Below are 27,678 nucleotides of genomic sequence, written 5' to 3'. Positions count from 1 at the left end.
CCTGTAACAACTTAAAATAGGAACCGGTGTTCATTACTCCAGATGGTTGATGGATTATCATCAGAAAGTTTTATTATGCAGGACTCAATCCAGGCTGACCGGTGCGGAAAGTGTTCACTGGAATGATGAAGTTACACTTGCTCACAGCCATAATTATACAATAAAAATTCAAAAACGATTATGAATATTCATGCGACAGTCTTTGGTGCAGAATCTACATGATGATTATATCAAGCTTAGTGTGATAATTATATGAACACAGTCCTTTTAAAGCATACAATTAATTCCGGATTTGGACAAAACTTTTTGTCAAATTTGAACAAAGTAACAAATTTCTAGAGCGACTATTGGATACCCTTGTGGCCCGAGGTAAACAACCCTTCAGGGAAGTTCGAGGTGATTGGGAGATCGTGATGTTGTCTATATGCAGGCCATTTATAGTTTTCTTTTCTTTGGTTTTCTGACGTTAAAAAATAATATTTTGTTTTTTCTCTTTCTTCAAAGTTTCTGCCTTTCTGTTCCGTAGAGCTCCTTAGCTCTGGCCATCCGGAAGATGCTCTCAGTCGAACCATTCCTCGAGCATGCCCCTGACGTCAAATGACCGGAGGAGCAGCTGACATTCTTTGATTATGATGATTCCCTGATTTTCGAATCCTAATCCCCTTCAATCCTTAAATACTATGAACCTTACCTCGAGTCACCATGAATACATTGGTTTCTACCCCTCTGTTACTAAATTCATTATAAAATGATATTGATTGTACATATCACAAACAACCATGACTCCGTAGAGTGTTATACACGCCTGAGCCTACCAACTAAACGACATTGAAAAAACACTATCTATAGAAAATTCCGTCTAGAGCCAAAGTTACTGAAGCCTTTTATCTTGCAGCGGTTTTCATACGGAGGAAGGTTAGTCCGGTTATTCCACTGCAAAATCTCAATACAAACACAGCGCACAAACGATAGTTGCACTCGTTCATTTCTATCGGATTCTTCTTCTTTTGCATTGGCATTACATGCCCTACTGGGACTTTGCCGCCTCGCAGCTTAGTGTTCATTGGACATTTCTACAGTTATTAACTGCGAGGTTTCAAAACCAAGTTACCATTTTTGCATTCGTATGCCCAGGAAAGTCGCGAAAATTTCCCAGCCACCCTTAGCATGGTCTTGTTTTGTAACCGCACGGCTACAAGTTTTATATGATATTAAGAAATTACGTGAAAATCTGCTCCTTGAGACTGGAAATGTCATTCCAGGAAGCGTGGTCCTGGAAGCTACCCATTGGCTCTCAGCCTAACGTCAGCTAGAGGAACCGTTAGCGTGAAACGCCGGCTTTGGCGACCGACTCCAGCAAGAGTGTCAGCAGAGACGTTCCCTAGCACTCTACAGTTCTCCGGAATCCATGCAAAGGTTTTCAACTGCGAGAATGGCCTGGATTCATAGGGTTTTCGGGTTGTCGCTTTGCAGTTCAGCGATGATACTGGTGGAATCAATCAGGACTGGAACCGGTTCGTCGAAGGAAATGTTAACGGCAATGCACCTCGCTGCGGTTTTCGCAGAAAAATCGCTGCATTGTTAAAGTAGGCTACCCGAAACCGTTAGGGCGTTCCCAATATTGCCCAAATCGATCACTTCTCTCGAAAGAGAACCGTCAGTATAGCGGTGCTCATGGTTCCTAAACTCAGTGTTAATCTTCGTATAGCTTCCGAGTTGTCCTAAATTTAAAAGCTCCGTACCAGTGAACCTTAGCCACTGGGGGAAGACTGACGCCAGCCATCGTATGCAGGATGCGACCCCCTTAAATATGGAAACGGATCCTGTGTTTTCCGAATGTGGAGAAAGTTTATGTGTTTAAGTGTTAAAGTTTATATTTATGTTTATGAAATAGGCGTCTGCACATGGTGGCGAAATGAGAGAACACCTGCTCCAGTCCGTACAGCAGTCTGCTGTCAATCAACACTTGGCCGATACGATATCGAGTGACCCTGTTATTTCTAGACCAACATTTGAAAAGGGCGTAACAGCCAAAATTTATTCCTTCTGATTCTTTGTCCCCATACATAGCTTTATATGTAGACGGAGAATCAGAAGGAATAAATTTTGGCTGTTACGCCCTTTTCAAATGTTGGTCTAGATTTGTTCTATGCGGTCTTGATAAGGTTTTAATGAGATTGACGCTTGACGGCTTTGACCGCTACGAAATGAGGGAGGAAGAACAGTCCTCGGTCTATAGAGACCCGAGGACCTTGACGAAATTCCGGGTTGGGATCGACTGCCCATTTAAGTATCTTCAGACAATTCCCCTAATTAGCATAAAATTTCGAGGTGGCATAAATCAATTTAGTGTTTTGAGCTATTTTCAATTTTGAAAATAATCTAATTAGAGATATAAACGCCGGAAATAATCGCAACAATATCTAAACGACACGGCAAATGTTGGGTAAATCGTACCATTGGTACTTCGCGTACCTTAAGGAATAAAATAGACCCCATCTCGCGGTCCTTACCATCTTACCCAGCAACACCTATCCCTACCTCCTCGTGGTGCTGCCCGGGATATGACCAACCCTAGGGAAGATCGGGTAACCAACCCCGGTGGGAACTATTGTCTTATGCTGTCTGGGGGGGGGGGGGCACCTCTCTGGAGGTGCAACTCTTACTGAGCGTCTGTTCTCCATGTCACAAGCGGCTCACAACAGCGTATGTTCTCTATGTTAGGAGCAGCTGATCATCGTCCGAGTTCCAGCGATTACAGTTAAAGCAGCCATTAACGACGCAGCGGAGAACAACGTCGGATATGTGGGACGAAGGCGACGGAACGATTGGTTCGACGAAGAGTGCAGACAGATTCTGGAGGAGAAGAAGCGCCTGGAAGAAGCGGAGTGCGAGGAGATGGATCAGCTGTGCCGTTCTCAAGAAACACGCAAGTTCTATCAGAAGCTCAACGCATCCCGCAAAGGCTTAGTGCCGCGCGCGAGCCAAAAAGTGCAGGGATAAGGATGGGAGCATCTTGACGGACGAACGTGTGGTGATCGCAAGGTGGAAGCAGTACTACGAGAAACATTTAAATGGCGCTGAGAGTACACTACAGTGAAAGTCAAGGCAGCGGATGAGATGACCACGTCTATTCAGCGGACGATGGAAGCCAACCAGCCCCCACCTTGAGGGAAGTTAAGGATGCCATCCAACAGCTAAAGACCAATAAAGCAGCTGGTAAGGATGGTATAGGAGCTGAGCTCATCAAGATAGGCCCGGAAAAGTTGGCCACTTGCCTGCATAAACTGATAGTCAGAATCTGAGAAGCTACCGGAATCTGAAGAACAGCTACCGGAGGAGTGGAAGGAAGGGGTTATAGGCGGCAAGCTGGAATGTGAGAACTTTCGAGCTAGCACCATTCTTAATGCCGCCAGCAAAGTGATATCCCAGATCATCTTCCGTCGTCTGTCACCATTAGTGAATGAGTTCGTGGAAAGTTATCAAGCCGGCTTCGGTGACGGCCGCTCGACAACGGATCAGATCTTTACTTACTTGCTTGATGGGCTACAGCTCTTCGATGAACTTACGTCGAATGGAGTATCCTTCTCCACTGGACACGATCCTGGGTCAATCGCTTCCAGTCGCCCTGAACATTGAGCGCCCTCAGGCCCTCTTCAACTGCAAAAAGTCATCGTGTACGCGGCCTTCGGCGAAGCCTGCGGTCTCTTTCGGGTTCTCTACTAAATATTATATTCGCTTGACGTTCTTCCAGCATACAAACAACGTGACCAGCTCACCGTAGTCTGCCGTGTTGTATAAGCTTAATAATATCCAGCCATTTATACACCTGGTACAACTCGTGATTCATGCGACGCCGCCAGATACCGTTGTCCTGTTTACCGCCGAGTATTGTCCGCAGCCGAGTATTGTTTCATGGCCGTATAAAGCCACCGGAAGAATCAGAGTAGTATACAGCGCGAGTTTTGTTTTTATTTGCAGACTACGGGACTTAAGCTGGTAACGAAGTCCGTAATAAGTCCTATATGCAGCTGCAATACGCCTTTTCACCTCGCGGGTAACATCATTATCGCACGTCAGTAATGTTTCAAGATACACAAATTCTTCTACTTCTTCAAATTTTTCATCATCCAGCACCATTTCGCTACCACCACCACTAATGAATCCACGTTGATTGCCAGCGACCATGTACTTCGTTTTGCTGGTATTGATCGTTTGTCCAACCTAGAGGTGTGCGCCGCCGCCGTCGTCAGTTTTTGACACGCCGCCGCCGCCGACAATTTTTCATCGGCGCGCCGCCGTCAAAGTTTTGTCACGCCGCTGATTTGTTATTTTCCACGCCGATTCAAATGTAGAAGTCAGCAGAATTTTCCGAGCAAATTCCGAAAATCCAGTGTAGTTTTCGTAACATTTCCTTACAACATAACGTTGAAACTCCATAGATTGTTTAGTAAGAATTCCAAAGGTTTTTTTTTGAGGATTTAAAAAAAATCTGATGAAATTTCGAAAAGCTCTCCGTAAAAACGAAGAAAAACATCGAGTGTAAATACGGAAGTATTTTCCAGAAGACTTCCCATTGAAACCCGAAAAAGTTCTCGTTGAAATATACTTTTTGAACGCCGAAGTCCACGAGGCCGAAGGTTGTTTGACCGAGTACGCCATTTGACTGAACAAATCATTTGGTCGAAAAGGACATCCGACCGGCAGAACAGATCGGTTGGTTGACAAAGTCGTTTGGCCGAAAATCCCATCGTTGGTAGACTGATCATTTGGCCGAAAAGGATATTCGGACGAAAGTATCATTCGGTCATTTTATCGACTGGTCATTTAATCGAAAAAGTCGTTTGGCTGAATAGGACATTTGGTCGAAATGGCTATTCGGCAGAAAGAACATATTCGTGCCAGATGGCTCTTTCTGCCAAACGACCATTTCTATCAAACATCTTTTCCACTTAATGATCTATTCTATCAAAAGACATTTTCGATCATTCGGCCACTTCGGCAAAACGGCATTTACAGACAAAAGACCTGTTAGTGCTAATAACTTTTTCGACCAAACTACCAATTCAGCTCCATGTCCCTTTCGGCTGTATGTCACTTTCGGCCAAATGAAATGTTTGGCCAAACCATTTTCGACCTAACAACCGTTTTGGACAAATGTTTAATTCGGCCAAGTGGAATTAAAAAAATGGCTTTCCTCAGAATGATTTTCAGTAAAACGACAGGCAGATCCGTTTGGCCATAGACCACAAGGCCGAAATGTTTTTGACCGAATATGTAGTTTGGTCGAAAATATCATTTAGACGAAATGGACAAATTTCCTTCGGCCAAATTGATCCTATGGCCAAAAAAGTAGCTTGTCAAAATGCCGTTTGCCGAAATGGTCGTTTAGCTGATTTTTTTCAACTTTACTTCCGTGAATTTTGAAATGACTCCAGTCCTCCACCGTTGGCTTAAAATTTTATTTGGTCATACGGCCGACATGATCCTTTGGTCGAAAAAGTCGTTTGACAGAAATGCCATTTGATCGAAAATGTCATTTGGCCAAACGGATCGAGATTTTTGATCATACACAATCAGTTTTTATTTCTGGAAAATCCGCACAACCGTGTGCCCAACAAACAAACAGATATCTCGGCATAAATTACCTTTGTTAAGTGGTTTTCGGCAAACTATTTGCAGATTTTCAGCAACTTTGACAGATATCTCAACAAAAAAATGTTAGCTGGGGGTTGGCTGTGTGGATCTTGGTAAAAGTTTAACAAATTGCTGAGATCTACCGTGACCTTCCACAAAATGGCATTTTCAACCAGATGACCTATTCGCCGAAAAGATCTGTTGGGCAAACGGGTTTTTCTGCCAAATATCGCTTTCGGTCAAATGAAATTAAAGGTTTCCGAATCAATAACCATTTCGCTTAAATATTAATTTCGGCCAAATGGAATTTGGCTAAATTACTTTCAGCATAACCTGTTTCTCGGCCAAATAGCTTTTCGTCGAATGGTTCTCGGTCCTTTCTTTTCTTGCATTATTTCCCGTGAAATTCTTATGGACAATACAAAAGTATTATTATTAGAAATCTTAAGAAACTCCCTTAATTTAAAAAAAAATATTAGAATCCCGAGGGACTTCCAAAGAATTTCTCATGGAAATTCCAAACAATTTTTCTTTAAAATCCAAAGAATTTATTAAATCCACTTTTTGAACAGTTTTCCGTGGAAATCCGGAAAATGTCCGGTAAAAATTTCAGGGAGTTTCTCATGAAATGTCCTAAGAGTTTCCCGCGAATATTTCGAAGAATTTTCTGTGAAAATATTCAACAGAATTTTCGAAGGGCTTCACCAGTATATTTTGAACAATTTTCTGTAGGAATTTGGAGCAATTTCCCGTGACAATTCTGGATAATTTTTCATGATTATTCCGTATCATTTTTGGTTAATATTTTTTTGGGAATTCCGAAGATCCTCCCTTGAAAATTCTACAAAATTTTCTTGTGGAAACTTTAAGCTAGTTCCCGTGGAAGAGATAAAATAGATAATAAATTCCATTTGAATATTTTGGAAAAACTTTATCTGGGCCGGGGACCTACATTAGGGTTCGTTCTCAAATTATGTAATGCAAATTTTACCAATTTCGAACCCCCACGCTCCGCTCGTAACTACTTTTGTATGGAAGCTTTAATATGTTTTTGCATGAACCGTAACGCTTGGCCTGACTCCACCCTCGCACTATAGCTTTACGTAATTTGTGAACAGCCCCTTAGATTGTTACGACGATATTCAAAATATTATCCCGTAGATATCTTGAAAATGTCTCGGAGAAATAAAAAAAATCGAATACAATAAAAAAAAACGCCACGCCGATCCACGCCGCCGCCACCGCCGGCTAAAATGGCTATCGGCGTGACGCCGAAAACGCCGCCGCCGCCGCCGCCGCCGACTAAAATTATGACAAACGCCGCCGCCGACGATTTTTAGTCCAACCCTCGATGTCTCCCTCTTAAAAGGCACAAAAGCCTCTTCCACGGCACGGCGATCAATCCCGATAATATCGATATCGTCCGCAAATCCCAGGAGCATATACGATCTTGTGATAATGGTACCGTTTCTTTACACACCAACTCGCCTAATCGCTCCCTCGAGCGCTATATTGAAAAGTAGATTCGAGAGTGCATCACTCTGCTTTAATCCATCTAAGGTAACAAATGATGTCGATATGTCATCCGCAACCCTTACATTTGATTTCGATCCGTCCAACGTTATACGAATCAGCCGAATCAGTTTCGCCGGAAAACCATGTTCAAGCCTAATTTCCCATAATTCATTCCGTTTCACTAAATCCTACGCCGCACTGAAATTAATAAACATATGATGTGTCTGCAAGTTGTACTCCCGGAATTTATCAAGGATTTGCCTCAGGGTAAACATTTGATCCGTCGTTGATCGGCCCTCACGAAAACCTGTTTGGTATTCTCCGACGAAGGACTCTTCAAGCGGTCTCCATCTGTTGAACAGAATACGGGTTATAATTTTGTACGACGAATCAAGGAGGGTTATTCCTCGGTAATTGGCGCACTTCAGTCTGTGCCCTTTCTTAAAGAGAGGGCAAATGAGGGCGTCCAACCAGCTGGCAGGCATTTCCTCATCTACAGGGTGTCTGCAAATTATCCGTACAACAAGACAGGTCTTTAAATATTTTTTTTGGAATAAATTCAAGAACCAGCATGCATTACATGTTATTATAATAGGACTACATAAACCAAGCTGAATTTGTTCACATTAAAATGACCTCTGAATCCTGAGTTGTACGCCTTCAATCGTGTTGGGAGAAAAATCACGATGGCCGCACGTTTCCATACAGATACTTTTCACACATTTTTGACGATTGTGACATGATTTCAAATGTCTCGATAATATGTTCGGTGTTTTGATGCTGTTGATTTCAAGATAGACCATACCGAATGATAAATTCAATCCAAATCGGGTGAGTAGGAAGGCAATTTCTTTTTGTTCGGGAAACCGGAAAAAAAGCATTCACAAAGATTTTTTTATGTATGTATGTATGTAGTAAGCCACCATCCTGGCTAGAGTCTTGCTCTGCATGCGGTTCCACTTGACTGTAAGGTCAAATTTCAATATGAGTTTGAATTCAACATGTTGCTGTATGAAGGGCCAAAAATGGGGGTGGTGGACCTGTAAGCAGAGACACTTACACGAAACCCACGGGAAAATGAGAATCTCCTTCCAGCAGAATGATCCAACAAAAAGAATAATGAAATTTGCAATACTTGTCAAGCTTTCCACGGGATGGTTTGTTTGAAGAAGGGCGCGTCAACTGGTTAACAACTGTTGGAGATAAAGGTAATAGACGCGAACGACTAATACTTTCCTTCCTTGACTCCGATTGGCTACCACTTCATTGTCCAGTTGTAACTTCATTGATGCCCTGATGCACCCTCCCAACCCCATATCATATATGTACAGTCAAATAAGCAATATTGTAAATTAAAAAGAATATATGAAATAGTGATCTGGCAGACGATCCTAAAAAGCTACTTTGTTCCAATACTCCACTCTGAAACATCAATTTCTTCGTACATTTAGGTTATTAATTAGTACTTCATGTAAGCACAGTGCAATAAAGTGGTGTTTCGGTTGAAGAATACCGCTATCACTGGACCTCGGGCCTCGGGCAGAAAAATTATCCCTAGTAGTCGTTAGTACATTGACAAAATGATTATACAGGGGAACAAAATTTAACTTTTTGTGTGTCCTCAGAACGAAATGATGTGGCTCCAGTAGACTTCGGCTCTCCGAATCCGAATATGTCCTTAGATATGCTTTAACACGTCCAAATGTTGAGATAAAGCTTGATGAATACCGCTAATTTTTCATGGCATTTTTCGAAGGACTCTTATGTAGTCTATAAATAGAATGTTAGGTCGATCAATACCCGAAACGGTCTAAAAATATCTCCAATAGAAGCTTGGTCAGCAAATGTCTATGAAAGATAATACATGTATTCTACAAAGTGACCGATACTTGATTACTCGATATTTTATAAACTGTAATAATCATTAATTTAAAACACCTTTTGTAACGGTGTCACTGACCTGAAAGTAGTATAAATGAATATATTGATAGCAATGATAAATCTCATGCGATATGTTTGAATGGAACTACAATTATAACATTATGATTAAAACGAATCGAAGGAGTACGATGAATAATGTAATTAAAATATAAACATGATGATCATGTGTCTCCAAAATCCCTGGAAACATAGGCTTAGTATCGTCAATCCGGAGATAATGTATTTCTTCTGTGTCCAGTTCAGCATTCTTAGTTCAATGATAGTAGTTTGAATATCATAAAACAGGAAATATAAAAACAGCATACAAACAAATTCTAACTAACTATATGAAAGAATATAAAAAGGTTTTAGTGTATAAATAGTTTTTTTGGGTTCATTGCTCCGTTCCACAAAAGTTTGCGTCAATGAATATAATGAAAGTAATAATTTTATATATTGGATATCATAAATATATATTATTAACATTGGGACTTTTAACAGACAAATCAGAAATCATTCATTCATGAAACTCACACGATGAAGTTTTAAACATCGACTCATGGAGAATCGACTATAATAAATTTTATTAATATAATTAAAAGAAATGTTATGCGAATAAAAAAATATAAGAAATGTAATGAGGATGACGATAGTAATAAATGTAATGTACTTACCAAACTTGGATTGGACTTACAAGTACCATTCCTTATGTGAGAATTCGTATCGGAAGCCAACGAGAGGTAGGTTATCGAAATGTACCACTAGTCTTGTCGTGCTGAATCGCCATCCTGTATCCGGCTCCCATTGAGGTTCGTGTTTTTGGTGCATGGAAGCAATTTTGACAACATTCTTGCATGTTCTTCTCCGCCTGGACCTTCTCGATGTATGTTGTGTCTTCTCCGCGAACTTGTTTTAATTTCTTGACATAAAGTGCTCGAACAAACAGAACGGAACAAACGAATGTTACTTCTTAATTGAAAGGTATCGATGACATCCAATCCCGAGCTGGCTTGCAATGTTCGGGTTACTCTATTGCTCGGTTCGACCTGCTCACCGTTGGTCAAGAGCTCGTCCTCCTAATCAAGAGCTGCCGACTGTCCATATATATCTTGAATATTGTCTTCGAGTTGGTGCTACTACTGCTGATTTGGGAAATCTGCTCCGGAACTTGCTGACTAGCACTGAAACCTCTGGGAATTCTCACTCCTTTTAAAGATTTTACATTTTTTTCAAAAATAAAAAACATTCACAAAGATTTTTTTATACATGAAATAACGCTCAGTGTTCTCAGAATATACATTTGTTACAGCCTGCTGAGTTGTTAGGCCCATTTTATTATTTTATAATCAGACTAAGGCCGAAGTGGCCTGTCGGGTATATAAGAGTCTTCTCCATTCGGCTCGGTCCATGGCTACACGTCGCCAACCACGCAGTCTACGGAGGGTCCGCAAGTCATCTTCCACCTGATCGATCCACCTTGCCCGCTGCGCACCTCGCCTTCTTGTGCCCGTCGGATCGTTGTCGAGAACCATTTTCACCGGGTTACTGTCCGACATTCTGGCTACGTGCCCGGCCCATCGCAGTCGTCCGATTTTCGCGGTGTGAACGATGGATGGTTCTCCCAACAGCTGATGCAATTCGTGGTTCATTCGCCTCCTCCACGTACCGTCCGCCATCTGCACCCACCATAGATGGTACGCAGCACTTTCCTTTCGAAAACTCCAAGTGCGCGTTGGTCCTCCACGAGCATCGTCCAGGTCTCGTGTCCGTAGAGGACTACCGGTCTAATTAGCGTTTTGTAGATTGTCAGTTTGGTACGGCGGCGAACTCTATTCGATCGGAGCGTCTTGCGGAGTCCAAAGTACGTACGATTTCCAGCCACTATGCGTCTCCGAATTTCTCTGCTGGTGTCATTTTCGGCAGTCACCAGTGAGCCCAAGTACACAAATTATTCTACCACCTCGATTTCGTCACCACCGATGCAAACTCGCGGTGGGTGGCTCACATTGTCTTCTCTTGAACCTCTTCCTTAGTACTTCGTCTTCGTGACTAGTGCGATCCGCTTAGCTTCCCTCTTCAATCTGATGTAGGAATCCTTCATCTTCTCAAAGTTACGTGCCATAATCTCTATGTCGTCAGCGAAACCAAATAGCTGGACGGACTTATTGAAAATCGTACCACTCGTGTCAATCCCTGCTCTTCGTATTACCCCTTCCAAAGCGATGTTGAATAGCAAACACGAAAGACCATCACCTTGCCGTAACCCTCTGCGGGTTTCGAAGGGACTCGAGAATGCCCCTGAAACTCGAACTACGCACATCACCCGATCCATCGTCGCTTTGATCAACCGTATCAGTTTATCCGGAAAACCGTGTTCGTGCATTAGCTGCCATAGCTGGTCCCGATCGATTGTATCATATGCGGCTTTGAAGTCGATGAATAGATGATGTGTGGGCACGTTGTATTCGCGGCATTTCTGCAGTACTTGGCGAATGGCGAACACCTGGTCCGTGGTGGAGCGTTCGCCCATAAAACCCGCCTGGTACTGCCCCACGAACTCCCTTGCAGTTGGTGCTAGTCGACGGCATAAAATTTGGGAGAGTACCTTGTAGGCGGCGTTCAGCAATGTGATTGCGCGGTAGTTGCTACAATCCAGCTTATCGCCCTTTTGTAGATGGGACACGACACCTTCCATCCACTCCTGCGGCAAAACTTCCTCCTCCCAAATCTTGGTAATGACCCAGTGCAGCGCTCTAGCCAGTGCCACACCACCGTGTTTAAATAGCTCTCCTGGTAGTTGGTCAACCCCAGGGGCTTTGTTGTTCTTCAGCCGGCCAATCTCCTCCTGGATTTCCTGGAGATCCGGAGCCGGTAGAATTATGTCCTGCGCGCGTTCTCCCAGGTCCATCACCATACCGCCATCTTCGTCTGCCACATCGCCATTCAGGTGTTCTTCGTAGTGCTGCCGCCACCTTCGGATCACCTCACGCTCGTTCGTAAGAAGGTTCCCGTTAATGTCCTTACACATATCAGGCTGTGGCACGTGGCCCTTACGTGAACGGTTTAACTTCTCATAGAACTTTCGTGTGTTATTAGCGCGGTACAGTTGCTCCGTCTCTTCACGGTCTCGATCTTCCTGCTGGCGCTTTTTCCTCCGAAAAATCGAGTTTTGTCTGTTCCGCGCCCGTTTATATCATGCCTAGTTCGCCCGCGTACGGTCTTGCAGCAATCTCGCCCATGCTGCATCTTCTCTTCCACTAACTGCTCACATTTGCCGTCATACCAGTTTTTTCTCTGATTCCGGAACACCGTGCCTAAGCAGCGGTTGCGGTGTTTCCAATGGCTAATCGAATATCTCTCCAGCCATCTTCAAGAGACGCTGCGCCTAGCTGCTCTTCCGTTGGAAGTGCCACTTCCAGCTGTTGCGCGTATTCTTGGGCTAGTCTACCATCTTGTAGCCGCCCAATGTTAAGCCGCGGCGTCCGACTTCGACGCGTGTTGTACACCGTCGAGAGTTTTGAGCGCAGGCATACTGCAACGAGGTAGTGGTCGGATTCAATATTCGCACTGCGGTAAGTGCGGACGTTCGTGATGTCGGAGAAGAATTTATCGTCGATTAGAACGTGGTCGATTTGGTTTTCCGTTTCTTGGTTAGGTGATCTCCATGTGGCCTTGTGGATATTTTTGCGGGGAAAGAAGGTGCTTCGGACTACCATTCCGCGGGAGGCTGCGAAGTTTATGCATCGTTGGCCGTTGTCATTCGATACGGTGTGCAGACTATCCGGTCCGATGACCGGTCTATACATTTCCTCCTTCCTACCTGTGCGTTCATGTCACCGATGACGATTTTGACGTCCCGCAGTGGGCATCCATCGTATGTTTGCTCCAGCTGTGCGTAGAACGCTTCTTTCTCGTCGTCGGGTCTCCCTTCGTGGGGCAGTGCACGTTGATAATGCTATAGTTGAAGAAACGGCCTTTAATCCTCAGCTTGCACATCCTTGCGTTGATTGGCTGCCACCCAATCACGCGTTGGCGCATCTTACCCAGCACTATGAAGCCGGTTCCCAGCTCGTTGGTGGTGCCACAGCTTTGGTAGAAGGTAGCCGCTCGATGCCCGCTTTTCCACACTTTCTGTCCTGTCCAGCAAATCTCCTGCAGCGCCACGACGTCGAAGTTGCGGGGATGTAATTCATCGTAGATCATCCTGTCGCAACCTGCGAAACCTAGCGACTTGCAATTCCATGTTCCAAGCTTCCAATCGTGATCCTGTATTCGTCGCCTAGGTCTTTGCCGATTATATCGAGTCGCATTATCTCTTATATTGTTCGTAATGATTGGTTTTCTAGGCGGCTTATTGGGCCAGCGCAAACCTTCTGTCTCGTCGGAGGGCCGTCGTGTCAGGGCTGTTTAGCGTCCCACCTAACACCAGGACTTGGGCTTGTGCGCTTTGAGCGGCACACGGTCGCTTTGGTGGGGCCTACTTGCGGATACATGCAGCTTTTTATAGAGGTTTAACAGGGCCCACTGTCAAACCCCACCACATCCTAGGCAAGCCCCACAACTCGCAGATGGCCTGGGGAGGGATCGTCAAGCCCTTGGACATAGTCCCTGCTGCCCTAGTTAGGCCCATATAGCTACCGATTCAGTCCATTATTGTCTGTTTTTGATTTGTAGAAGCAAACTATCAAAATCTGTACGGATAATTTGCAGACACCCTGTAGTGTAGGTGACTCCACAGCTTGTCCATCGTCACTAATATTTATTCTGTTCACCGATGCACCGTCACTACCACTATTCAACAAAGTCTCGAAGTGTTGCTTCCCCCTGGCAGCCACTTCGGTTTTATCTGTCAGCAAATTCCCATCTTGGTCGTTCCACATGACAGGAGATGGCGCTGTCTTTCTCCGCACGTCATTGACAGTCTCATAAAACATCCGCATATCGTTCTGCTCCATTTTTTTCCTGCGCCTCACTAATAACTTGTTCTTCGTACTCTTTTTTCTTTCTGCGGTGGGTTCGTTTTTCGGCTGCACTTGCTTCCTGAACCTGGACGAGTGAGCCATCTGGCTCGTGAACTGCATAAGGTTGGAGTGAACGTGGCCGCTATTCAATAAGTCCAATGGCTTAGATCCGGAGAACGTGAATTCAGAGCCGTGGAACCCACGACCAACACTGCATTCAAATATAACATCTATCACAGCAGCGGCGAAAAAGCAGAGCATGGAGTTGGTTTCGTAGTGACGGGCAAGCAGATGAAGCGAATGATGAGGTGGAAACCCATTAGAGAACGAATCTGTGTGTTGAGGATACGGGGCACATTCTTCAATTACAGCCTAGTCAACGTCTACGCACCGACAAACGATAATTCGACGACGTGAAGGACACGTTTTATGAATGTCTTGATAAAGCATATGCCCAGTGCCCAAAGCATGACGTGAAAATTGTTATCGGAGACGCCAACGCTCAGGTCGGTAGAAAGGACTTTTTGCGTCACATATGTAATCGGTAGAGAGAGCCTTCACTCCGCTACCAATGACCTACGGCTTGTAAATTTCACTGCTGCCAAAGGGATAAAGTTCAGTAGCACCTACTTTGCACGAGAGAACATCCGAAAGCACACCTGGAGACACCCGAATGGTTAAACTTGCAATCAAATAGATCATGTTCTTGGATGGGCGCCATTTCTCAAATGTTATCAATGTGCGGACATTCAGAGGTCCGAACATAGACTCTGATCACTATCTCGTTGTCAGTAAAATTCGATCACGGTTGTCAACTGTATCGAACAAAAGATCACAGCGAACGATGCGTTACAATGTCCAGCGATTATCAATGGAAGGAGTATCAGCTGAGTACCGCCAGAAGCTCGAGGAACGGATAAGAACAATCAACGAGTCGATCCATGGATCGGTGAGCACAAAAGCACGAGAAGTGGTTGGCACCCCACAGAGACGATCCAGGCAGGACGGATTGGTTCAATGTGGAGTGTCAGAGAGTGACAGACGAGAAGAAAGTTGCCAGAAGTAGGATGTTGGTGTCAGGTGCACGATCGAATAGCGATGGGAACAAGGAAGCAAGAGCAGCCAAAATAACAAACCCACTGCAGGAAGAAATAAAGTACGAAAAACAAGTAATTAGTGAGGCGCAGGAGCAGAACAATATGCGGATGTTTTATGAGACTGTCAATGGCGTGCAGAGAAAGACGGCGCCATCTCCCGTCATGTGCAACGACCAAGATGAGAATTTGCTGACAGATAAAACCGAAGTGGCTGCCAGGTGGAAGCAACACTTTGAGACTTTGTTGAATAGTGGAAGTAACGGTGCATCGGTGAACAGAATAAATATCAGCGACGCAGGACAAGCTGTGAACTGTAGCATCACCTACATTAGATGAGGTTAAAAATAGGCTTTTAAAGCTTTTAAAGAGCTGAACAACAATCAGGCTGCGGGGAAGGGCCAACTCCCGGCTGAACTTCTCAAACATGGAAGTTCTTCATCATATTATGTTTGTTTTGGACATGTCGAGGTAAGATTCGCAGTCGCCACCACGAGGCATGACAGAAGAGTGAGCGCATAGGTGTTAGTATGGACATGCCGAGGTAGGGCTTATCAGGTCCATCAAAATGGATCACCACAATCGTTTGTTACTCAGCTTTTGATGTAATGAGCATTGAATTGACTACTTTAACGGACGTTTCGGATCTTCCGTAGACAATGGCTACATTCTATTGGGGTTGTTGCTACCTCAATTAGAGAGCATTTCCATAATTACCATTCGAAAAGCAAAAAATCACGCCAAACATTGGCTTAAGAATTTATGTTCCTTCAAAAATGATTCCTGGGAACCAGAATGGCCAAATTGCAAAAGCCATAATGCCAAAAGCCAAAGTCCGTATCGACATCCGCGGAATCCATACCTTCAATTTGGTTCCTAAAGATTGAAAATTTGTTTGAAGAATTGTTTGCGAACTAAAGTTGTGCTCATTTTTAACCCGCTAATGCTAATAATGTGTCACATTTTTAATGCACTAGGAAGGTCATCAGTCATTTTCAATAGGGTAGAAACCCTTCTGGCGCAAATAACACCCAGCGATTTGTTTTTTCCTTTGTCCAAATACCTATATCTAATTTATCAATTTTGTCTGAGTTATTAAATAACTATTGCGGTCAAGTCCTCGGCAAAGGCAGTTTTTTTTAAATTCAGTCCAGCACAAAATAATAAACGAAATTTGTTCGTGGTTATTTATTCTATCCAAATTTTAAATCAATTGTATACCACCGAAGGAAACAAACATCTATCATTGCGACCGCGTTTCGATTTAGCTTTCTAGAATAAAACAGGAAGGCGGGCACGGTGATATCAATTCAGAATAACAGAACAGCATTTAGACCGAACAGCCTCCATCGTCCTGAGAGATATCACGATTCGCAAACTTTCACCCAGCATTTTTCGACAATCTAATTTGATTCCGTTTGTGGACTCAATGGAACATAATCAAATAAAAAGTGCTCCAAGATACAAATCAGTCTTGATTACGAACGAAAAGCGGAGACGGATATATTTTCCAAGGTAGAATTAATCTAATTACGTGCCATTTATTTGCTTTTGCCAGTGGGACCTGCTGCTGCTGCCAGGAACCGAGATCGTTCGTCATTAATCAACAACGGAATTAATTTTGACAGAGGCGTTTTTCGCTGCATGTGTACGACAAACAAATAGGTATTATGCTGGTTTTAGTCAAATCAGTCAGCAGAGGGCACAGTTACTATAGTGTACTTGTTGGAGAACCCACCATTATTTGGTATTAGGAAGTAAAACAAAGTATCTATTAGCGAGGGCACCTTCTGGTGGTCTAGCTCCAAAATGACAAAAAATAATCCTGCTCCTGTAAATTGAATCATTTATCAAAATTAACCATGGGACTTAAATGTAAGCTTCGGGAGTTGCGAAAAAGGAGCTTTTTGCTCAAATTTACTTGGAAAGAAATAACACCATATTTGAGAGATGAAGAACTGTATTCAAAATATTTTTGTACTACATATGTAGTTTGTAGAATAAAAAATTTCCCTGGACTTTTCAAACATCTTATTTAGAGTCAGATTCCATTTTGTTGACATACGCAATTTGGGTTTCTCAATATGTTCAATCAATACTGTAGAGCGCTGAGAAGAGGCCTTACAAATGAGTCATAGCTACTACAGCGCGCTGCAGCGCTGAACAAAATGCGGATCCACGACTATATGTACCACATCATGCGAGGCTGGTTTGGGAACACAGACTTGGTGCAATAAAATAATTTCGTAAAATCAGCATATTACCCTACAACACAAATTTAGGCTTATCTTTCTGTAGAAACCGGAAGATGTCAAACTCTTCAGCTGTTCTTACCCATACGCTTAAACCTGGTTTTTGGGCTAAGCGGGAGTGAAGGAAGGCCCCAAGAGAGTTATGTAATATATTTAATATTTATATCATCTCAATTAATTTGCATCTCAAGCACCAAAATCACCATCGCACTATTTGTTTTGCCAAAAGGAGTATTCACAAAATACCTATTCGCGGCTACGTCTAATCTGAGGAATACATTCGTCCCGTAGCTCTAAGAAGAGACGGTATCGTCAAATATCAAACACGGAAAGCAAATTACAAGCATTCCCAATCAGCACCGTCGTCAGCCGTACGCCCCGAGGAACAGATACAAGAAAGCTTCACATCGCGCCCATTGAAATGAAAGTAAGTCAGTCGGCTTGAAGCTCCAAGCTTCGATCAAATATCGAACAGCCCTGCTGTCTGCGCCAAGAAATGTTCCTTTGGATATAATTCCCGATGATAGGGGCAAACAAAACGGAAAAATCAATTTCCCCAGACTTCCCCGATATGAGTTCGCCCACAAGTTGCCGATTGCAGGCTGCTAGTGGTGTACAACCCAAACGGGAAGCTCAATTGAAGGCCCATCATCATATCGAGCTTGCAGACGTGCTTGTGCCGAGCTGGAGAGCGAAACGTGGCTTGTTATTTTTAACTTTCAGTCCGCATCAAGTTTCTGCTCTTGATGATTTAAGTAATGCCACGTGATTGGAAACGAAGTCCCATCGACAGGAAATGTTGCGATACACGATATGTTGTTAGCGTTGCTGTTTCCTTTCGCTGGAGTGAGTGAGTGGCGCGAGCTAGGAAAAATGATGATAGACGATGACGAGTGACGACGGTACGGCTCCAGTTTATGTCGGCGTTGGAAGCTTTTCTCAATGATGGACTCGACGATGCGGAAGGCTTTGACTTTCGGTGTCTATAGACATGGTAGTTTGGTTCTTTGATACATTTGTTTATGTTTGTTTACATCTTCCAGCAGTTGTGGCTACAAATAGCAAACGAACGGCTGAAGTTAAGGATTAATGGCCCATTGGTGGAAATGCGACTGGTGTTTCATTCTAGATTTAAGTGTTTTACTTCGAAACGCTGATCGTTTTGTGATAGGATAAACTTTTAAATATTCAGATTTTATGACAAAATATAAAAAAACACATCAGGATACATCGTAGAAAAATAATTATCCTGTAATATGTGATGCCATTTCAAATCCTGATTTATCCTGAGAACGTAAAATAATTTCATAATATCAAATCTTTACTTTGAGAACTACAAATAAACTGCTACATTGGTTTCCACTTCCAAAGAGTATCTCATCTACCAAGTGTAGGTACTTCTACTCTGTAACAGCATTGAGCTTCATTGATGATGCCCGTGTTTACAAGTTTTTCAAGTCACTCTGGGCGTATGGTTCATTCCACATAATCAGTATTCTGCTTCCGTACTTTACCCATAGAGATAATAGGAAAGACATTTTCTCGTGAAAATACATCAGCCTTTGCTTTGCAGGTTGACTTGCGGGAGGCCACTTTGTAAACATGACTCGTGTCTCGTTTCGATCTTTCTGGCGCTGGCAAGATTATAATCAAAGAATTTATAAAAATTAAATTTGGGAAATTGACTGGCGCATTGACTACAGAGAAGCACATTACAAGCTCCGATGACATGTTGCGGCATAGGAATGAGTTTGGCACTAGAGATTTTGATGGTATATAATAGACTGTATACATTTATGACGGTGTGAGACCTGATCAGAACAATGTTTTTGTATATTTATTATATTGTTTCTTCCTAAGAGAGATCGACTATGATGGTGATATTTGGGATTATGAATATTAGTCTTTTTATGCTCAAAAACGGGTTTTACGTTTTTATCCGACGTTTCGGTTACAATATTATGTAACCGAAACGTCGGATAAAAAAGTAAAAACCGTTTTTGAGCATGAGAAGGAGGAAATCCATAACCTCAAATATAATATTGTTATGTTGATTATCTTATGATTGCCGGAGATGGCGAAATCGATTCTCGGTCTAGTCTAGGATGTTCTTGGGTTGGAAACTTTCTCGACACCCTGGGACAAGCAGGCAAAGTTTCAGTTGGAATGTAGAGCCATTGAAGATGAAGAAGAAGAAGATTGCTGACAATTTTATTACATCAGCTTAGCGCAATAATCGTGTTGTTTATTCCCTATTATCCCCTTGTCCTAGAGAATACGAAAAAGAAAGAAAAAGGATAATGGAAGAAAGAAAAAAGAAGAAAGAAAAGAAAGAAAGATCGAAGAAGAAGAAAGAAGGGAAAAGGAAGAAGTAAGAAGGTAGAAAAAAAGATGGAAGAAGGAAAAAAGAAGGAAGAAATAAGAAGGAAAAGATAAGAAGGAGAAACGAAAATGGAAGAAGGAAAAAGAAAGAAGGAAGAAAGAAGAAGGAAGAATGAAGAAAGAAGAAGGAAGAAGTTATATAGAATAAATGAAAGGAAGAAAATAGAAGAAAAGAGGAAAAAGCAAGAAGCAATGAATGAAGGATGAATGAAGAAGAAATAAGGAAGAAAGAAGAGAGAAGAAAGCAGAAAAAAGGCAGAAGATAGAAGACGAAAATAAGAAACAGGAAGTAGGAAGAAGAAAAAAGACTAACGTAGAAGGAAGAAAGAAGAAAGAATCAAAAGAAGGGGAAAGAAAGAAGGAAGAAGGATAAAGAAAAATGGAAGAAAGAAGAAAAAAGAACAAGAAGGATAGAAGGAGAGAGGAGGTACAATAAAGAAGGAAGCCCTACTTCGATTTTATGTCCCTTTCGATGTATTGTCCTTTCGACCTTTTGTTCTTTTCGACCCTTTGTACCTTCGATCTTTTGTCTTTCGACTTTTATCTGTAACCCTGCTGACACAGTTCACCAGCGAGACACGGCGCATGAAGCTTGGAATCCTGAGACTGAGTGAAGTCCGTTGATCAAACTTTGGAGAACACAAACTACCATCGGGGCAGGTATTGTTATATTCCGTTATAATTCGTTATAGATCGTTCTTTCCCCATCGACCAGTAGTCACGTAGGTCTCCCGTGATGGACAAACTGAAAATCAAATCGACCACATCTGCATCAGCCGAAAATAGGAGTCATCTTGACGTCCGGAATAAACGCAGCGCTAACATCGAGTTTGACCATCACATTCAAATCACATCACATTCAGCAGCGGAAGGAGAAGTGGCGCCCGCGACAACTTCTAAAATTTTGTTCTCAAACGATAATAAACACATAATTTTCATTCAAACATTAATTTCTACTAATATTAGCTAATTGTCAACAGTCCCGTTATATCTTTTATTGGGCGTTATGATTACGTGGTAGTAATGTAAAAGAGCTCAAAATTTAACGGTAAATGCTTCAAATCAAGATACGATTTTCAAACGATTCTTAATCGCTGGCTATGGGTATTGAGTAAAATGCTTTTAGCGTGTGTTTATAGATTCACGCCTCAGAGTGTCAAATCGGCTAGCAGCAAGCCATGACTCTGCCTCTTCTGGTCAGATCTCCGCGGTGTGCCCTCGCGCCCACGGAGAGTCGCTTTCATACATATATTCGTTTCGGCCATTTAGGGCCGCACATTTTGGCGATCCGGCCAGTCTATTTTTTTGATTTTGTTGCTGATTTCATGAGGTGAGTTGAATTCAAGTAGTTAAATTGTGAAGAGTGATGTATTTGTGGTTTGCAAAATTACAAGACGCGTCTCGAAGACCGTCGAAAAATGGTTTGTAGTTTTCATAAGCACAAGACGCGTTTTGAAGACCTTTGGAAAATGGTTTGTGGTTTGCGAAATCACAAGACGCGTCCCGAAGACGTTGGAAAATGGTTTGTGGTTTTCAAAATCACAAGACGTGTCCCGAAGACACGTGGTGTGGTGGCACGTCTGAAAGACCTATGGAAAAATGCTGTGTGGTTTGAAGGCTCGTCTGGAAGACTGTAGGAAATTGGTTTGTGGTTTGCAAACTCACAATGCGCATCTGGAAGACTGGGAAATGGTTCGTAGTTTAGAAAACCATAAGGCATGTCTGAAAGGTGGCTGAAAAATGTATTGCAGTTTGTGAAACTGGAGACCAACAGAAAATGGTTAACGATCTAGAAAATCTCAAAGTCCTGCGAACATTGATTTTGGTTAAAACAAGTTTAGACTTCATGTCCTAGTCACTCTGCGGCGTTAGTGTGCATGAGACTATCAGTTGACCTATGATATAACGAAATCTGAGAGATATGGAGCAATATTCTGTACTGTTCGAAACTGTTCGGAAAGCCAAATATAATTTCTGGAAATTTATCTTGGAATGTAGTGACTTAGTAGCCATAGCGGGATAAGCTATAGAATCAGATATCTTGGAATTTGCAAAATTGCCGGGTTTGACAAAGCTAGTCGGAAGTTCGAATTTAATATGCGTAAGATTAGTTTGGAGTGATTAGCCAGCAGTACTAGTTTACAGTCTCTCATTTGGGTATAGTATCTCAGATTTAGCGGAATTTAAGATAAATGTTATTTGCAAAAAGTTTGCTCGGAAGATCAACATCAATATGCTGAAGTTCAGATTGATGGTGTACTATACGCGAAACTAAAAGTTGTATTGAATGTACGGATTTGGAATGGATTTGAAATGGATTTGGAATGGATTTGAATTGGATCTGGATTGGATTTGGATTTGGTTATGGATTTCATTTGGATTGGATTGGGATTGCGATTGGATTTGGATTTGAATTGTTTTTTTTTTATTTGGATTATATTGGATTCAGACTGGAATTAGGTGGGATTTAGATTGAATTTGAATTGGACATGATTTGGAATGAATTTGTTTTTTTATTCTTTATTAAATGATTTTTCAGTGTTAGAAGTTCATCACCTAGGATTGAATTTGGATTAGCATGGAATTTCTTATCTTTATTGGGTTGTTCTTAAATCTTATTAGTAATAAAGTTCAGCACAGCTTATTTTTGGATTGAATTTGGAAGGATTTGTAATGTTTTTGGAAGAAATTGAAACTTCATTGTATATGCTCAAATCTCGGATAACAAAAGTGGCTTCGTAAATTTGTTGTTCTCTAATCATCCATTCATTTCATAGATCCTCATTCACAAGCTGTGTAGAATTGTGGCACGGAATAGGCACGGAATAGTTTGAATCACGTTTCATCTTTCGCGATCCACAGTTTGGGAATCCATGATCTAAATCATTGTTCTGGTATTTGAACCATGATGTTGAGACAAGTTTATTTTGGTGTGCAGTTTTCAATTGAGTTAACCGGTTGCTCAAATGCTAACCTAACGTTCATCTCATTTGAATAACTCAGAAGAAAAACAAGCATTGCATCCTATGCTAGAAGTTTTTTTTGCGTTTTTAATGAGATAATCGGATATAGGAGAGAATAGACACGATTCTCCGACGACAGCAGGCAGGATTCCGTATTATCCTAGAGCAGGTCAACGAATTCCAAGAAACCTTCTATTTGATATTCAATGACTACGAAAAAGCTTTCGATCGTATGAACCACACACATTTGTGGGGCGCTTTTAGACGCAAGGAGCTCCAACAAAAAAACCATAGACCTTAAAGAAGTGTAGTACGAAGTTTTAACGTGCTGGAGTCCTGCATAACGGTTTTTTCTACAACCCATCTAGGTAGTCGGTGGAGTGAGGCAAGGATGTATTCTATCTTCGTTACTGTTCCTCATCGTAATCGACAAGATTTTGGTGGAGTTAGATTGACCGTGTACCAAACCGCTCTGGCTCTGGTAGCCTATTACTTTGGTGCATGTTTGGAAAACGACTTGGATTTGGCTGATGATATTGCACGAGTAGCGCGATGTTCTGATATGCGGAGCCAGAGAAAGGACCAGGCTGAAGGCTCATCTACGGTCGGTCTTACCTTCAACCTCCACATAACCAAAACGTTGGTTGTGAACACGAACAACCCTTCCACCTTCTCAAGTGGATTTGACATAAGTGGATAAAACATAAGAGTCAGGTCATCAATATTCAACACTAACGTGAGCTAGTCAATGCAAGCCGGAGTCATCATTGAAGCAGGAAGGTCAGGGATAATTAAAGTCCAGAACCAATCTGGATTTGATTATTAATTAAAGAATACCCAAGTAACCAATAAGCACTCAATTCGCCAAATCGACCATATAGTGCTACTTTAGTGCTTATAAGTTTTTAAATAGTCGTATATTGGCCCTATATGGCGATTTGGCAAATTGAAGTGTATTTGGTTACTTGGATACTGATTATCATTAAGGACATTCTACTCCAGTCAATTCCGGTTCAAAGGTTTTGACGTAGGACTACGTCTGTGTTTTCTATATTGGGGTACACTTTACGATTGCGAAAATCGGGGACCGTCACGAAAATATGATAGACTTTAAACTTTAATATCTAAGCCGTTTCTCGATGGATTTTCAATTTTTTTTGGACCATTTGATCAAGGATGCGTCAACGCTTCTTTGTATTTATTTGAAAATACTGATTTTCAACTATTTATTATCGATAATTGATAAAAAGTTTAGAAATAGGTAAACTAACCAATCACGTATATGCATCACTAGCACAGACATCAAAAATCAATCACTTGCGGGTTTGGATCTAATCCTCAGTTTGAACAAGATTTCACGCATAGCAGACGCATCAAAGCGATTGTAGCGGAGCGGACACAGCATCATGGAGGCGCTAATAACAATTTCAAAGAAAATCCATCGCATTGGTGGTGGTGCTCGATGTGTTGCTGCAGATCATTCAACCTCAACGAACCAGAATTTCATATGAAGAAAAGGTTGACCATAAAAAATAGCACTTTGGCGATCCCGCACCAAATTATCAAAATTCATTACAAATTGTGGTGTCAGTTAGTTGGAAAGGAACATTGGGAATACAAAATTGGTTCTTCTCAGGACCAACATTTTATAAAAAGAAAGAGTTAATTGCGAAAATGGACTGTTTCGGTGGCATCGGGTTTGGCGTGGTAGTTTGGTTGCTGTTAGTGATCCCATCCATCAAAATTCACTACATCATCTCCTTCCGATGCGCTATCAAATTAGCTATTTACGATTGAGTTTTGAACTTTGAAGAAAGTTTATTTCGGATCAACTTTCTTTTGTATAAAATCCATGAAAACTATCTACCTACAGCAACTACCCATTAGTGAACGTCGCTTGGACAGACATCATCTCCCTCCGACGCGCTATCAAATTCGCTATTTACGATTGATCTCATACCCAAATTCAGAATCTTTCGAGAAAGTTTCATTGGATTCTTAGAATTCATAATTCTCCGAACGGTTCGTTGTCTGTGGAAACCCGATCGAACTGGCTCGCGCGCGCGGAAAAGCCGCTTTCTTATATCTAATGAAGTAATCCCATTAGCCCCGCCCCTTCATTAATCGTTATGAGTGTACATTATATTTACACTATATCAGCTCACGAAGGGCGGGGCTTACGGGTTTAATTTATTAAATACAAGAAAGCTGCTGTTCGACGCGCGAGCCATTTTGATCGAGATTCCACTGAAGGCGATTCGACATCGGATGCAGCAAGCGGACACAGCAGCACGAAGTGGGTGGCAGTGTGGCAATGCTGCAAATTTACACAAGCGATTGGATGCAGTTAGTGATTGGAATGGGAATTGGGAGAAAGAAAATCGGTTCTTCTCAGGACCAACATTTTACGAAAAGGAAGAGTTAATTGCGAAAATGGACTGTTTCGGTGGCATTGGGTTTGGCGTGGTAGCTTGGTTGCTGTTAGTGATCCCATTCATTAAAATTCACTACATCATCTCCCTCCGACGCGCTATGCCGATGCAGCGGAGCGAACACAGCAGCAACACGAAGGCGCTCTGGTAGCATTTTAAAGCAAAATCATCGAATTGGTGGTGGAAGTCTGCATTGATGGTCGTCATTCAACCTCAACAAACCATCATCAGGGCAGCAGGGACTATGTCCAAGGGCTTGACGATCCCTCCCCAGGCCATCTGCGAGTTGTGGGGCTTGCCTAGGATGTGGTGGGGTTTGACAGTGGGCCCTGTTAAACCTCTATAAAAGCTGCATGTATCCGCAAGTAGGCCCCCAAAGCGACCGTGTGCCGCTCAAAGCGCACAAGCCCAAGTCCTGGTGTAAGGTGGGACGCTAAACAGCCCTGATACGACGGCCCTCCGACGAGACAGGAGGTTTGCGCAGGCCCAATAAGCCGCCTGAAAACCAATCATTACGAACAATATAAGAGATAATGCGACTCGATATAATCGAAAGACCTTAGCGACGAATACAGGATCACGATTGGAAGCTTGGAACATGGAATTGCAAGTCGCTGGGTTTCGCAGGTTGCGACAGGATGATCTACGATGAATTACATCCCGCAACTTCGACGTCGTGGCGCTGCAGGAGATTTGCTGGACAGGACAGAAAGTGTGGAAAAGCGGGCATCGAGCGGCTACCTTCTACCAAAGCTGTGGCACCACCAACGAGCTGGGAACCGGCTTCATAGTGCTGGGTAAGATGCGCCAACGCGTGATTGGGTGGCAGCCAATCAACGCAAGGATGTGCAAGCTGAGGATTAAAGGCCGTTTCTTCAACTATAGCATCATCAACGTGCACTGCCCACACGAAGGGAGACCCGACGACGAGAAAGAAGCGTTCTACGCACAGCTGGAGCAGACATACGATGGATGCCCACTGCGGGACGTTAAAATCGTCATCGGTGACATGAACGCACAGGTAGGAAGGGAGGAAATGTATAGACCGGTCATCGGACCGGATAGTCTGCACACCGTATCGAATGACAACGGCCAGCGATGCATAAACTTCGCAGCCTCCCGCGGAATGGTAGTCCGAAGCACCTTCTTTCCCCGCAAAAATATCCACAAGGCCACACGGAACTCACCTAACCAAGAAACGGAAAACCAAATCGACCACGTTCTAATCGACGGTAAATTCTTCTCCGACATCACGAATGTCCGCACTTACCGCAGTGCGAATATTGCATCCGACCACTACCTCGTTGCAGTATGCCTGCGCTCAAAACTCTCGACAGTGTATAACACGCGTCGAAGTCAGACGCCGCGGCAACATTGGGCGACTACAAGACGGTAGACTAGCCCAAGAATACGCGCAGCAGCTGGAAGTGGCACTTCCAACGGAAGAGCAGCTAGGCGCAGCGTCTCTTGAAGATGGCTGGAGATATTCGATCCGCCATTGGAAGCACCGCAACCGCTGCACTAGGGACGGTGCCCCGGATCAGAAGAAACGACTGGTATGACGGCGAATGTGAGCAGTTAGTGGAAGAGAAGAATGCAGCATGGGCGAGATTGCTGCAACACCGCACGAGGGCGAACGAGGCACGATATAAACAGGCGCGGAACAGACAAAACTCGACTTTCCGGAGGAAAAAGCGCCAGCAGGAAGATCGAGACCGTGAAGAAACGGAGCAACTGTACCGCGCTAATAACACACGAAAGTTCTATGAGAAGTTAAACCGTTCACGTAAGGGCCACGTGCCACAGCCTGATATGTGTAAGGACATAAACGGGAACCTTCTTACGAACGAGCGTGAGGTGATCCAAAGGTGGCGGCAGCACTACGAAGAGCACCTGAATGGCGATGTGGCAGACGAAGATGGCGGTATGGTGATAGACCTGGGAGAACGCGCGCAGGACATAATTCTACCGGCTCCGGATCTCCAGGAAATCCAGGAGGAGATTGGCCGGCTGAAGAACAACAAAGCCCCTGGGGTTGACCAACTACCAGGAGAGCTATTTAAACACGGTGGTGAGGCACTGGCTAGAGCGCTGCACTGGGTCATTACCAAGATTTGGGAGGAGGAAGTTTTGCCGCAGGAGTGGATGGAAGGTGTCGTGTGTCCCATCTACAAAAGGAGCGATAAGCTGGATTGTAGCAACTACCGCGCAATCACATTGCTGAACGCCGCCTACAAGGTACTCTCCCAATTTTTTTAACACCAATTGCAAGGGAGTTCGTGGGGCAGTACCAAGCGGATTTTATGGGCGAACGCTCCACCACGGATCAGGTGTTCGCCATTTGCCAAGTACTGCAGGAATACCGCGAATACAACGTGCCCACACATTCATCGACTTCAAAGCCGCATATGATACAATCGATCGGGACCAGCTATGGCAGCTAATGCACGAACACGGTTTTCCGGATAAACTGACACGATTGATCAAAGCGACGATGGATCGGGTGATGTGCGTAGTTCGAG

At 43.1% G+C, this 27,678-nt stretch overlaps 1 protein-coding gene across 1 annotated transcript in view; it reads right to left on the bottom strand.

Moving 5' to 3' along the window:
* The window catches only part of LOC134220093 (synaptogenesis protein syg-1), a 577,445-nt gene that overhangs the window by 416,954 nt on the left and 132,813 nt on the right, over positions 1–27,678 (bottom strand). The window lies entirely within an intron of this gene.

The sequence above is a fragment of the Armigeres subalbatus genome, chromosome 3, assembly GCF_024139115.2.
Source record: "Armigeres subalbatus isolate Guangzhou_Male chromosome 3, GZ_Asu_2, whole genome shotgun sequence".
NCBI lineage: Eukaryota > Metazoa > Arthropoda > Insecta > Diptera > Culicidae > Armigeres > Armigeres subalbatus.
This window is presented reverse-complemented; position numbering and strand designations above follow the sequence as displayed.